A 15,949-nucleotide genomic window follows, 5' to 3' on the forward strand; every position below is an offset into this window, starting at 1 on the left:
GCATCTCTGGAGTTAGCTCTCTCGGACCAGAGCGTTTGAACTCCTTGTACGTCCTGATAATACGGCTATCAGCAGGAACATCCCCATACATCGTTTCCGGGATAGACCCGTTGAAGGGAAACTTGGAAGCGTCCGATACAATGATCTTCGTGGTGTGGAAGGTACCAATCGAAGACATTGGAGCACCAGCGACAATGGGGACGTGGTACTTGTCCATCACCCATTTCGTGACAATGGTCCAAAACCTGGCATAAGAGATCTCTGAGTGCCGGGAAGTTGAGGAGAGACTCTGAATAAGTTGTTGCCATAGGACCAAACTGTAGTCCATGTTAATGCCATTGTAGATCCCATACATGATAGATAAGAACAGACGACTTGACCCGTCTGATCCAGCACTTCTTTCGGATAACCCTTGAAGAGAACAGTGAACATCCCATTCCACTGTGGAGGTAGGCACGACTTCTTGAATTTCTTCACCGTAGTAAGCACCTCCGTGTAGCCCATGTTGTAGAACATGTTGAACAGATGACCCATGGGAATTGATTCCGGATTAACCCTCGAAGAATCCGCGTCAAACCCTAACAACGAGCAAAACCGCTGCTTTGAAATCGACGCCTTGTGCTCGAAGACATCGAAGAAAATTCTGTCAACGACCTTGTCGTAGTGTGCGGTGGCAAAGATTTGTGACATGAACTCCATTGGAACAGTCTCAGCCCTGGAAAGAGCAGGAGCGATTGGAGAAAACTTCAGGCACTCCATGATAGGGAACAAGAATGCATCATACGAATCAGGGGTTAAATCAATGATCAAACTTTGCTATGGGCGAATGGGCAAGATGTGGGATGTTGCGTGTTATGAGGAAGAATCTGCCATTGTTGAGATGAAGATGGGAGAGATGATAAACATTAACAGTTGAAAGGATTTCTTGCTCTCTGGAAATATAGGCGCAGTAAAGAGGTAAATGGTGGGTAACATTGCCTTTTATACTGGGGTTAAAGGAGAGAGAAAAATCTTTCCCAAATCTTCGATTGAAAAACGAAGAGTTTTTCGGAATTGACTGACGCGTGACAGTTGGCGCAGGCGATGATCACGCATGAGAGAGAGTGTCAGTCCCTAATTACACGCCTTCCCATCAGGCGTCGTTTGGAGAGGAAATGGTTCCATTTCTCACGCTTTACATTCTGGCGCCGTTTGAAGTCAAATCGATTGATCTCCCGCCTGAGTCAGCATTTTATGATCTTATCCCTTTAAATTGTAACGACATCTGTATAAATTCTCCCATGTGGATTAAAATTCACCACAATCTGTTATAACAACCAAGCCAATTAAAACCCCTTGAAATTAATGAAACCAGAATTTTGGAAAATCAAAAAGATTTTCGTGCTGAGTGTGTAAAAAATAAGAAGAAATAAAACAACACTTTTTGAGGAATTTTGTGATGTCAATAAAGACACGAAACAATGGATCCCGGGCACGAATCTCTTCCTTCAAAGTCAAGAGAGACCTTAAAGTGTTTGTGTGGTTTCCCTTTGAATAACGATCAGACACTTGTTAAGAAGTGTTGAAAGGCTTCTTTTAATTAGGCTTATGAGGGTGGCTTTCGCTTCGATTCAGAATTCCTAATCTTGAAATAAGACAGAAATCGAACGAAGTACTTGTGAGACCGGTGTAGGCTATTGAACAAGTAGGTTTGAGATAATTTAATTTGGCTAGGAAATATATAAAATCTCAACAAAAATTAAAACTGGATCCCAAGGGAAGAAATGTTATTGGTTTTAACAATTTCATAGGAATCACACAAAAGAAAATTTTGATATTTCATAGAGGTACGTCCGTGAATTCATTAGTGAAAACTAGAGCAAATTAATTGTTCACCGTCAATTCGTATTGGGTATTGAATTTTGGGTTTCACTTAGCTCGTAGTGGCACGAAACTAAGATCATAAACACATAAATTGTGTAACCATAAACCTCAGTGGTAATGTCTGAGAGTCTCAAGGGTTACGTTGGTGAAACGAATAAGATGGAGAAATGTAATCTAGATGTTGTAAAGAAACCAAAGTACCTCTGCTGTGAAGATAAGGACCAAGCAGAAAACTCTTATCTCATGTGAGAAGAGAGTTAGGTAGCTCATGATTAGAATAAATATGAGAGCCTAATTAGGAAGACAAGGTTTGTTTATACCAAGTCATTAAGGCTATTATTCAGAATCAGGTGAGGCTTTGGACACATACAGCAACATGCTTCTAGGGACACTTAGCTAATGAAATGATTTACCCATAAGCAGAAAAAAAATATTTGGAGTTTTTGAATTTAAAAAAAAAAATATTTTTGGAATTTTTGATAATAAGAATAAAAAAAATAAGACATAAAAAAATGAATACAAAAAAATTTGGAACCGAACCCGAGCGTTCGGTCTATTTCGGTTGAGAAAAACTTTGGAACCGAACCCGAGCGTTTGGTCTATTTCGGGTGAGAAAAATTTTGAAACCGAACCCGAATGTTCGGTCTATTTCGGTTGCCAAAGAAAATAGGTTTTAAAAAGAGAATAACTTTGAAAATAAGATAAATGAATCTAAAAAATAATACAAAAGATTTACAACCAAAGAAACTACCTTTGAGTGATAAGCGAAAATCAGATTATACAACCGAACCCGAGCGTTCGGTCTATTTTGGTACACCGGATTAAGACCCGAACATGAGCGTTCGGTTCATTTCAGCATACATGAGACCCGAACCCGAACATTCGGTCTATTTCGCTTCTAACTTTTAGTCTTGAGAGGTAATCTTTGGTATTGACTCCGATTCCATCATACCTAGCCCTTGTAGAATTTTGTTGAAAGTTGCTTCAAGAAGAGCTTTGGTGAAGATGTCGCCCAGTTGATTAGTGGTTCGAACAAAGTGTATTTCGACGTTCCCATCTTCCACATGATCCTTAATGAAGTGATACCTCAGTGCTATGTGCTTAGTCTTGGAGTGTTGCACTGGGTTATGACAGATCCTAATTGCACTTTCAGAGTCACAATACAGCGGGATCTTTTTCATATTGAGTCCATAGTCCCGAAGCTGGCTTTGGATCTAAATCACTTGAGATGTATAGGAGGCAGCTGCGATGTATTCTGCTTCAGCGGTAGACAGAGATACACAGGTCTGTTTCTTTGATTGCCATCTTACCAACTTCCCGTCAAGGAATTGGCAGCCTCCAATGGTGCTTTTCCTGTCTAGTCCACAACCTCCAAGGTCTGCATCCGAGTAGGCTTGAACGAAGAAACCTGAGTTGGATGGATGCCATAAGCCTAGAGAGGTAGTTCGCTTGAGATACCGGAGTATGTTCTTCACTGCAAGCATATGAGGTTCACGAGGATTCGCCTAAAATCTAGCACAATAACAAACAGAAAACATTATATCAGGCCTGCTAGCAGTAAGATACATTAGAGAGCCGATCATCTGGCGATATAGCATAATATCGACTGCTGGCTTATCCAAGGATGGAGTGAGCTTGGTGCCGAATGCCATTGGAACTTTAACCTTCGAGTCTCCCATCATGCCGAACTTTCGCAAGGAGAGTCTTGGTGTAGGCTTCCTGGTTAATAAAGATGCCTTTGGGTCCCTGTCTAATGTTTAAACCAAGGAAAAAGTTAATAGGACCCATTGAGCTCATTTCAAATTTAGTCTCCATCAGCTTCCTGAATTCAGCCGTTAAGCTAGGATTCGTCGAGCCAAAGATGATATCATCGACATAGATTTGAACACTCATAAGGTGGTTACCTTCCTTCTTACGAAATAAGGTTGGGTCAACCGAACCTTGTTTGAATTTGGACATCTTTAAAAACTTGGTTAGCGTTTCATACCAGGCCCTCGGTGCCTGTTTCAGTCCATATACCGCTTTGTCCAGAATATAACAGTGATCGGGGTATATTTCATTGACGGAACCAGGAGGTTGCTCCACGTACCGTTTCTTCAAGTTCCCCATTTAGAAATGCGCACTTTACATCCATTTTATAGACCTCAAAGTTCTTGTGTGCAGCATAGGCAAGAAATATTCTAACGGATTCCAGCCTAGCTACAGGAGCAAAAGTTTCCTCATAGTCGATTCCTTCCTCCTGGCAGTATCCTTTCACCACTAGACGAGCTTTGTTTCTTATCACATTGCCTTCCTTGTCCATTTTATTTCTGAAGACCAATTTGAGACCAACAACCGAGGCATCTTGAGGAGGTGGAATGAGGCGCCAAACTTTAATTCTTTCAAACTCATTAAGTTCGTCTTGTATAGCTTGAACCCAGTCGGAGTGATCAAGAGCAGTGTTGACTGTCTTTGGTTCAACTTTTGAGACGAAGGAGTTAAACATACCGAATTCTACCTTTGAAAACAAAGAAGTTTGCTTTGCCTTCAGTTGAGATCGGGTCAGAACCTTTTCAGAGACATTACCGACAACCTGTGAAACAGGATGATCTCTGGTCCATTTGACAAGAAGAGGGTAATTTGGATCATAGGATGGATCCAATTCAGCATTTACCATCTCTTCTAGTTTAGATTGACTATCATCGTCATAAAACATATCGGCATTCTCCCCCTCGACAGATAAGCTTTCAGGTGTATCTTGAGTTTTCGGAGCTACAGGAGTTTCGGGTGGTGTCGAGCTTTCGGGTGTTATAGCACCTTCGGGTGTTGTAGCACCTTCGGGTGTTGTAGTACCTTCGGGTGTTGTTGAGCATTCGGGTACTATAGGACTTACGGGTGCAGATTGGCTTTCGGGTATAGCTGGGCTTTCGGGTGCAGCTGGAGAGCAGTTCTCCCCCTCAACATGTGAGCCCGGCTGTGTTGAAGAAGATGGATCCTCCCCCTCAACTGAAGCACCTTGCTGTGGAGGTTCGTTTGGAATTGATCCTCCTTCATTCATTTGCTTGGCGGCATCTTCGACGAGTTGCTTCAGATGATCTACTTTGTTGTCTGCTGCATTAGCTTCCGAAAGAGTAGCCTTCTCTGGTTCATCGAATAACTCTACAAACTGCTCAAACAGATTTGCAATCGAGGCAGTGAGTTGGCCTGTTTGAGAGAAAATTTCTCCAACTGTCTCTTCAGTGGCCTTCAGATTTTAGACATAGCTGTCATCAAAAGTCACATAATAAGTTTCTTCTATCTTCCTCGAATGCTTGTTTAATACCCGATAGGCTTTTGATGTGAGAGAATATCCCAGGAAAATCCCTTCATTGGCTTTGACGTCAAACTTGTTACGATGTTCTTTAGAGTTGAAGATGAAGCACCGTGATCCGAATACATGGAAGAATTTGACGTTTGGCTTCCTGTTGTTGATGATCTCATAAGGATTGAGAGTAAAGCGCTTATTGAGATAGGACCTGTTCTGCGTAAAACATGCTGCAACAATAGCATCAGCCCAAAATTATAAAGGTAAAGAAGCAAAACTTAGCATGGTTCGGGCCGCCTCACACAAAGATCGGTTTCGTCTTTCGACAATCCCATTTTGTTGAGGGGTGTAGGGAGCTGAGAAGTTGTGACTGGTTCCTTTTTCTGCCAAGAAGTCTTCGAATTCTTTATTTTTGAACTCCAGCCCATTGTCGCTTCTGATGTTGCGAACGACTTTCCTCAGTTGCACTTCGACTTGCTTGATGAACATCTTTAGTTTGAGAGTTGCTTCAGATTTGTGCCTCAGAAAGAACATCCATGTAAAAAGTGAAAATTCATCAACAATGACAAAAATATACTTGCTATCGCTGATGCTTTCGATTGATGATGGACCACACAAGTCAATGTGAATTAACTCTAGTGGTTCAACAACTTTAGTGTTTATTATCGATGGGTGACTTTGACGACTCTACTTCCCCATTTCACACGCAACACATAAATGTTCTCGATCGAACTTGAGCAATGGAAGACCTCTAACATGACCTCCGGTGACAAGTTTAATGATGTCCTTGAAGTTGAGATGAGAGAGCCTTCGGTGCCACAGCCAGCTTTCGTCAGATTGTGCTTTGGATAACAGGCAGATAGCTGGATTTCCTTTGATGGGTTTGAGATTCAGGGGAAACATTTCGCCTTTGCGCTCTGATTTGAGAATTACTCTTTTCGTTTTCTTCTCTATTATCTCCGAACCCTCATCGTCGAATGAGACCTTGAGTCCGGTACCTCCAACAAGCTGAGATACACTGATGAGGTTGTGCTGTATCCCTTCAACGTATGCAACCTTTCTAATTGTGAAGTCTCCATTTGTTATCATTCCATAACCTTTTATCGTGCCGAATAAGTTGTTCCCGAACTTGACATTTCCACCGTTTGAAAGAGATCGAAATTCCCTCAGCTCTTCCTTCCTTCCTGTCATGTGACGTGAGCAGCCACTGTCAATATACCATTCTTCGTCAAACTGCTCATCACTAATAACCTGCAAAAATCAAGCATATTTAGGAACCTAAAGTTTCTTGGGTCCAAGTGAGCCTTTCACAGGAACAGGAATAGTAAGAGAGATGTCAACAAGATATGTTCTTTTTATTAAAGTTGTTTCATTTTTCTTTTTAATGGTGAAAACTTTAATTTTGTTGGGATTTGTTACAGTCGGTTTAGATTCAGGTTTAGGCGTTTGGATCTTAGGATGTTTTTGACCAGTCTTGACTGAGGAAACCTTTGATTTTCCTTTCAAATCTGTTGAAGATTTTGGATTTTGAGTTTGAACAGAATTGGATTTGGAATGGGTTTGAGAAGAATTAGAGGAATTAGAATGAGAGAATTTAGACGGAGAGGTTTTCTTGACTTGAGGTTCTAAGTGACCCTTTTGTTTTTGATCATTGGTGGGACCGAACCTTGAACTTTGGTCGCTTTTGCTCTCGGAACCGAACCTATGCTTTCGGTAGCTGGTGTTCTCTGAACCGAACCTTCACTTTCGGTAGCTGGTGTTCTTTGAACCGAACCTTTCCCTTCGGTTGTTATACTTTTCAGAACCGAACCTGTCCTTTCGGTTGTTATGACTTTCTTGTGGTCTAACATCACTTTTCTCTGACTTTGAATTTTTGTCATGATAAGAGAAATGTGCGTTTTGAGATCGCCAAAACTGTTTTCTTTCAGAGAGATTCTTCTTGTATCTCTGGTTCCTTTGCTGGTTTTGATTCTTCACTTGCTTCGGCTGTCGGTGGATGTTGGCTTTTTGCTTTTGCTTCCTGTCCGCCTGTTCACTTTTAACAGATGACGTTTCGCTTGAAGGAGTGACTTCTTCTACAGTAACTTCTTTTGTACCACTAGTACTTGGCACGTCGAAGTTGTCAGCCTTGTTTAGAGGTTCTGGCACATATCTGCCTTTGGTTTTCCAGGACGTCCGTTCTGACAGACCAACAGTTTCGTCGACATTATCTATAGGAGCAGACCAGAAGAACTCATCACAACCATCAGCATTATCTTCATTTAAAATGGCTGTGAGTTTGGCTGTCTGATGTTCGGTTACTCCTGTGACCTTATATACCTGACTTGGAGTCGTCCTTACTTTTTGGTATACAACATCCTTTTCTTCAAGGATCGGGGACTTATTTTGGGACAAGCGAGCAAACTCCACAGAATTTTCTGAGATAAGATTTTTGTGGGTTTCGGGTTCGCTCTTGACAAACTCAGAACAGTCAACTTCATCCTCTATAGAAATTTCACTCATATCATCATCCTCATTAAGCTCAGATGCATTTTCAACATCAATTTTATTTTCTGAGCTCAAGTTGGCATTCAAAGAGTCAAATTTTTGTGTGGTTTCGGTCCTTAGTTTCAATTTATCATTTTCATCCAAAAGGTTTTTCAGCATGTCCTTATGGTCCTTGGACTTTATGAAAGATTCGATTTTGTCTAGTCCATACATATAAGTCGGATTCACATCATCAGACGAAACTACACTTTCGCAATTATATGCTTCAGCGTCAATTTCATCCTCCTTAAACTCAAGGAAGGGCAAAATCATGCGATGAATTTTCTAACCTATTTCACAGTTCAAATGAAGTTGAGTGATGTTAGAATAAAGACGCTTAGCAATTAAACAAAATTTCTTTGTTTTAAAAGTTTCAAATTGTCTCTTTGTAAATAAATGTTTTCGTCCTTGGATTTGATCAACTCCGACTCCTTCAGCTCTATCCACATCCTCCGTTCCTCACTCTTTGAAGACACCCTGCTCATTTGGTCAGTTAGGTTAGAATTGGAGACCCTTGTTTGAGTTAAACTGCTGTCTAGATATGAGATTCTTGAATTTACGTTTTTTTAATTCTTTTTTATATGAATTTTGTGGGACTTTGAATGAAACAAAAATGTATTGTACCTTCTTGATTAATTCATCAAGCTCATTAAACTGCACGCTGAGAGGTTTTGTTGTGAAGCACAAGTTCTCTCGCTCCTTCGTGTCTTCATTCCCACCGTCCGTGTTGTATCCCCTCATTTGAGATACATCCGTCACCATCAAACACTTTCCACCGCTTCCTTCACCTTTCACAACATAAGCCTTTCCATGAGATGGCTTCCTGACTTCATCATCCTCAGAGTCGGTTGACCAGACCTCCACGCCACCGAACTCATCTTCCGCTACCGAACCCTGCACAATTAAAGCATTCATTGAACGGTTAGTGGAAGCTTTCTTTCTCTTGATTTCTTCCAGCTTTTTCATCAACACAGCTTCCACATCTTTCTCTTCATCCTTTTCTTCCATTTTCTTTAGGACACAGTCTTTGGCATAGTGGTTCTTTCCTCCACAATAGTAGCAGTTCACACCCGAATCTCCTTCAGCTTTCGCCTCTTTCTTTGGTTCTTCTGCCTTCGATTCTTCCCTAACTTTTTCAGAGCTATAACTTCCTTGCCAATTTCGGTTCTTATTGGTAGGAAACCTTTTCTTAATGAACCTCTTTGGGTTTGACACCATCATTGCATAATCTTCAAAGGTAAGGTCATAGTCTTCTAAGTTAAGGTCTTCATCTTCCACCACACTTTTGCTTTTAGACAGAAGGGCCAATGATCCTAAGCTTGAAACCACATTTTTCTCCTGCAAGACAATCTTTTCTTGGGATTTCAAAATCCCTACCAGCTTTGCCAATGAATAAGATTTGAATTGCTCATGAGCTTTAACAGTGGACACAACCGCTCTCCACTCAGATCTAAGACCATTCAAAAACGTAACTTTTTGTTCAATCAGCTTCCTTTCTATATCGTGCTTGATCATCTTACTAAGAAGATGATTGAAGCGATCGAACGTCTGAATAACAGTTTCCTCGGGATTCTGCTTAAATTCGCCAAACTCAGACAAAAGTAAGGTCTGAATGGAATGCTCCAGATCTTCGTCTGTGGAATAAAGCTCTCGCAGCCTATCCCATATTTCTTTAGCAGTGCTGCATGAACTCACTAGCCTGAATGTGTCGGATTGAAGAGCGAATTAAATCAGTCTCAATGCTTTAATATTGCACTGAAACTTATCCTTTTCGTCTTAAGCAATATCTTTTACGTCCTTTAACAGATCATTATACTCCTTCTGAGTTATAATGATTTTTGACATTGCTAAATGAGCGAATGGTCCCGATACGATTGCTTCCCAATAAGATACCCATTGTCTTCAGATCCAATGACATAATCTTCGAAGTGATGTGCCCAGACTTCATAATTCTGGGTGTAAAGAACGGGAATCTTCGTCGTTGATCCAATGTTGTTTGAGATGTTGATCGGATTTGATTGTGACTCGTCCATGCTTGATCGTATAACCTGTTTGAAAGATCAGACTTGTAATATATAAAATTATGGCAAAACAAATAAATGCTGAGTTACGTCAATTATGGGATGACGGCTCAATAAATATTAGTTAATGCGGAATAACCCTAATTGCAACCTCTTTCACAGAAAAGATGTGTATGAATTACACAGCCTCCCGCTCTGATACCAATTGATAAGTTAAAAAATTAACTTGATGATCGATTAGATCTTCGTAACAAGTAATGCGATGAATAAAAACAGTAAATAACACAAGAATGGATCAAGATGTGTCGAATGATTAGATTTCTCAATCCTCAGTAGAGCTCGACTAAGAACTTCCGCTGTAGAGGATTCTAGGGTTACAAGAACGATAACAATAAACTTGCAGAATAATAAATCTCTTAATCGTTCTCTTCTAAGATGCATGCAAGCACCTATATATACTAAACCCTACAAAACTCACGGATGGACAGACCCATACCGGAGATATATATTGGACTAGCTAATGAGCCCAATAGACGCAATACTAAATACAAAATACGACCCAACAGCGGGCATGCAACATGTATGTGGGGCGTGCCAAGCTCTACGTGGGGTGTATGTAGATTAAGACCAAAACCCAAATTTCAGGGCAAGGACCTTATTTAAACGCTCTTATGCCATTTACACATTACGCTAAACAACATCCATTGCCTCTCATCGTCCCAAAACCCTAGTTTTGCAAAGAGTGTTATTCTTGAGCTTAAAAGTGTTCTTGGTGGCCATCTTTAGTGGATTTACAAGAAGGATAAGGTGGTGATCAAGTCTTGGATGGTATTGAGCTTCTAGATCCTGCATCTAGTTCATCTTGTGGAACTTATGGAGGTAAAAAGTCTAGACCTTGCTATTTCTTTTGCGAGTTTGACTTAGGGTTTGTTAAGGAGTCTATTTTTGGTCCATGGACCTTCTCTTGTGAGTTTGAGGAACTCCAGATGTTATAAATGTTATATCTTAGCCCCTTGGGCATGATTGATGCATAAAAATGCTTACCTGGTGATAGTAGTAGGTCCATGCATGATTTTAAGATCTTAAAAGGGGTCTTAATGGGAAAAATGAGGTGTTGGGTTCCCATGTGGCATGCAAGGGCATAACATTGCCAACTTTATGCCCTAGGACATCTTAATAGACTCGGCTATGGATTTGGACATTAAGATTTCGAGTTTTGAGAACTTAATGCACTATTATGCTTAGGCTTCTTGTATGCTAGGCGTAATGAATTGTATGTTGTGTGAACAACCAATGAAACTAGTACACTAAGTGTGCTGATGAGATACGTTGGGCGTACGCTCCCTATTGGGGTTTGGGCTTCATTGGGATCTTGAGCTTGTTGCTCCCTATTCATTCTTGGTCCTGGACTCATTGATAGTTATTGGGACTTTGTACTTGTTTTGAACCATAAGTGGCATGAGTAGGTCTATTGGGCCTTGTGGCCCACTATTGTTTTGGACCTTGGAAGTTAGGCCGATTTAGGAAGTAAGGCTTTTGGGCCATGTTGGAGGAATTTGGACATAGGATTTTGGGCCCCAGGTTAGGCCGTATCATAATCATGATTAGAGTAATTTGTATTTTTGTACAGTGTGAGATTTTAGATTGGTAGTCGAGCAACTATTGTTTTCAGCGAGTTGAGGTGAGTCTTCTCACCATGACAATGGGTCGAAGGCACCAATGTCGGCCCATTACCTGATTTGTGGATTGTTATTTATTATACATTGACAGTATGAAGACCCCAGGGCTAGCCCATGACACTTATGTGAAGACCATGGGAGTAGCCCATGGCACCTGGATGTTAGACCATAGGGGTAGCCCATGACATTTTAGGTAAAGACCATAGGGGTAGCCCATGGTAGGTTTGTGTATTTTTTTCATGGTAATGTATGGCCAAATGTTGTATGAAATTTTGGGAACTCACTAAGCTCTTGCTTAGAGTTTATTGGGTGTTTTCATGTAGTTCTGGATCTAAGGGTAAGGGCCTGATATGATGGCGCAACATTCACTCTTTAGCATTTCCTGCATTTAGCGATTTTGTTACTTTGATATTTGATACAATATAATGAATTTTGGATAAATAATTATGATTATATGTCTATTTTCAAAAGTGAAAATTTTTATTTGGTTTTTGGGCTCTTATAGTAGTGTTGTGTGGAACGGTCCGATGCGAGTTTCGATGTTTATTTCAGCCAATGTATGTTCTAGTGTATTTATCGCTTCCCTATACTAGTGAAATCATGGAAAAAAACACAATCTTGTGTAGTTTGAGGGACATAATATGTTTAACATTGTGTACCAGAAATGTATCTAGGAGAGCTTATGTAGTCATTACACTTTAGACTAATTCCTTTAACCAATAAAGGCTGAAGTTAAGCTCCCTTGATTAAGCATATGTTTTTTTAGGATTTCAGTTTTTGAGTGAAAAAAAGTGAGAAAATAAAATAAAAAGAGAAAATAAAAAAATGTTGCAAAACATTGAGAGAATAAGAGTCTACAAAGCTATGAAGAAAAGCTCAAGAAATCCAAAAATCGAAGACTCAAGAATAAGGCAATTTGCCATCTTATTATTTATTGTCATTTTTTTATTTATTGGTTATTTTTCCATATGTATGATTGGGGGCTTAACCATAGATTAACTTGAGGTTAATAAAGATTTTTGAGGTATAGTCAGTGGGATGCATAAAATGAATGTTGTTCAAAAGAAGTAGGTAAGTGTTTATGAAGATTGTGAGTATCTAGGATTGGGGAGGTTTTTAGGAAAATTAGACACAAATACATGCATTGAGGTCTTGATGTAACAGAGAAGCTCAAAATGGATTGTCTTGTTCGATGTTAGGAGCTAGGGTATTAATGTGATGGTATGATAATAAAAACCAGTTTTGCTTGAGGCCAAGAAAAAGGCAAGTGTGGGGTATTTTGATATTGCTATATGTATAGATATATTTAGGCATTAATTTAATACGTTTTAAGCTATATTTTGGTTAATTGCAAAGATATTTGGTACTTATTGAGTTGAATTACATTTGTCATTCAAACAGGAGATTCTTGAAGGAAAAGGACCAAAACAGACAAATACTAGAACCTGGAACGACTGGTGTTGAAGCTGGGAGCTTAACGGAGCTTAAAATGAAGAAAAATCGTGAAAATACAAGCCTCACGATGTGGCTTTAGACTCCCATGGCGTGGTGAGAGGACAATTCTTGATGATATGCAAAATAACTAAGCTCACGATGTGAGCAATATAATCACAAGTCACGAGGAGGTTTCTTCCAGAAGATAACTACACGGAATGAAGTTTCCTTGCCAGACACTAATTACAATGGTCTCACGATGTGAGACCTTAATTCACACGATGTGAGATATGATTTTTGGAAACTATAAATATTCCATCACGCAGTCGATTTGAGGAGTTTTGGATCTAATATTCTAGAGAGAAAAACGAATTTAGAAGCCAGAGATGAGCATTAAACAACCCTTGGAAGAGAGAACATTTGAAGATTGAAGATTTGAAAGTTACACAGCACATTCGGTTTACATTAGATTAACTATGTCACATTCTTATGTTTTTGGGTGCTTATTTTCTGCTATGAGTAACTAATATTTAGGCTTTCGTTTAGTGTAGATGAACCCTAATATTATGTGTTAGTTTCCAGGTTATATTTGGATTCTATGAAGTTGGTTAATGCTTGTGTTTGATAATCATTACCTAGGAAGTTAAAGTTTGCATCTTTGTTGCTTTGAATGATGCTAAGTGTAGTTTAATGACCATTTGAATTACATGAACTTGTTTACCTAGTAGTTTTTGATCATTAAATTGCTATAGCTAGGATTAATCACATCTTAGATTAAGTAATAAACGTAAATACTTTAACTGTGTTGGAGAACATTAATTTGATTATAATTGTGTTTGGTAATTTATCTTGATCATAGATGATGACTAGATATTTCTTACATAGCCCAATTATCATTAATAATCAATTTTGCGTTTGCTTGTTTATGACATTATGTAGTAGTTCATGAATTAATGAAAATATTAAGAGATCGGATCAAGACTGTTAATTACATCTAAATTGGTAATCAACTGAATAAATCCATACTTTGAAACTAGACATAGGAAAAAGGGGAATTCGAATCTAAGCGGAAGTGTCTTGTTAATCTTATTTACAATCATCTATTTTAGTTGAGTGTTACGTTTTAAGTTATATTGAACTTGTAAAATCGGATAAAAACCTTTCTTTACTTATTGTTTTTAGATTAATTTTTAGTAATTATTTTATTTTCTAAATCTGTTCCCTATGTTCGTACCTAACTTACCTAATCTATTCTACAAATTAGACTAAGTACACTACCTAAGTGAAATTAGTTTGTTAAGTAGGTTAGGATTATAAATTTAAAACTAGGTAGTATATAAATTGCACATCAGTATGCTTCTATGATTTAAACTTCAACTCTTCATTGTTATAACCCTTTTCTTGTTTCTTTGATTAGCTTCATTTCAGAATTGGCCCTCAGGGCATTTGGGAATTCTTCCCATGTTATTGCCCATTTCTTGTTTCTTCTTCATTATGTTGTTTTCTTTCTTCTGTGATAAGATTCCTTTTGGGCTACTTTTATTAACTTCTGGATTATTTTTTTATACTCAAGAAAATCATATTTAATTTCTGATCAACTTACTTCTCAATTTTTAAATAGAAACCTTAAAACAACTTGGACTAGCATCCTACTTTTCAAACTTGAAATATATTGTTTGATTAGTTTTGAGTAGGCAATTTTAAAGCAATGACACTGCATTCCAAGTTTAGGTACATGTATTTTCCTTTTTGACCTACATAAAGCAATGTCTCATTTGCCTATAATTTGCAAACTTATTATTCAAATCTCCAAACATGTTATTCATATCTGTTGTAATCATATACTGATGAGTATAGGTGGCAGAATAGGTTGGTTGGATTGAATTGAATAGTAGTTCAAAACAGGAATGGGACAAACACCCTTTTGGTTTGTTTGTCCAATTTTTTACTCTCTAATGTCTTCTAAACAAAAAGGACAAAAAAAATACTGGAACCTGGAAGGACTGGAGTTGAAGCTATGAGCTTAACAAAGCTTAAAAGGAAGAAAAACCATGAAAATACTAGTCCCATGACGTGGCTTCAGAGTCCTATGGCATGGTGAGAGGAGAATTCTTGATGATATGCAAAATAACTGAGATCACGAAATACACATTATAATATCACATCTTGAGGTGGATTCTTCCAGAAGATGACTATGTAGAATGCACTTTCCTTGCAGACATAAATTTCACTGATCTCATGACGTGATACATTAATTCTCACGACCTGAGATATGATTTTTTGAAACAATAAAATATTCCTTCACACAATCAATTTGAGGAGTTTTGGATATGATATTCTAGAGAGAAAAAAGAATTCAGAAGCCATAGCAGAGCGAAGATGCCTTCAAGCAGATTGATGAAGTCATAGACATTGCTAACTACTTCAATGGCCCAAATGTCCCTATACATGTGGTTTGGCTATGGATGCTTCCAGTAACGCTTACTGGAGATACAAAAGTTTGGTTGAACTCACTCGTGCCTGGAGCTATTTGAACTTGGGACAATCTTAAAGAGGCATTTATTAAACAATTTAGTTCTCCTTTAAAGATCTCAAACCTAAAGAAGAAGATAGCCAACTTCCAACAAGAAATCCGACAACCATTATACGAAGCTTGGGAGAGGTACAAGGGTTTTCTAAGAAATTGTACTCAACATGACTTGAACGTGCAACACGAAGTCTCTATTATTTATGATGGGGGTGAACATTACAACAAGAGAACTTCTTGATTCACAAGTGCCAATGACTAAGAAGAATACGGCTACGATTATATAATTAATTAAAGAATTCACGCAACAGTCAGGAGAATACCATAAGCCACGCGAAGATACAACAAGGGGTAAAGGAGATGGAGGGAATGATAACATGGCTGCAATCATGGCTAAACTAGAGAATATGGTTAGGCGAATGACGAAATTGGATCAATATATACATGATATAAGAGTTGGGTGTGAAAATTGCAATGGGCTACACTTAACTAAAGATTACGATTTTAATGAATAAGAAATAGAAAATTGCAAGTGTGTTATTCAAGTGGTGATAATTATGATGAAGATTGGAGGAAATCAAATAAAGAATGGTATCCTTATGAAGAATACAAGAAA

The 15,949-nt window shown here is 38.6% G+C and overlaps 1 non-coding gene across 1 annotated transcript; it reads right to left on the bottom strand.

Annotated features, from left to right (window-relative positions):
- Nucleotides 1–15,400: 15,400 nt before the first annotated feature.
- On the bottom strand, nt 15,401–15,507 carry LOC111899584 (small nucleolar RNA R71). The gene has a single exon (XR_002852999.1). It is a non-coding gene; the product is annotated as a small nucleolar RNA R71 (small nucleolar RNA).
- Nucleotides 15,508–15,949: the final 442 nt, after the last annotated feature.

The sequence above is a fragment of the Lactuca sativa genome, chromosome 5 (assembly GCF_002870075.4).
Source record: "Lactuca sativa cultivar Salinas chromosome 5, Lsat_Salinas_v11, whole genome shotgun sequence".
Lineage (NCBI taxonomy): Eukaryota > Viridiplantae > Streptophyta > Magnoliopsida > Asterales > Asteraceae > Lactuca > Lactuca sativa.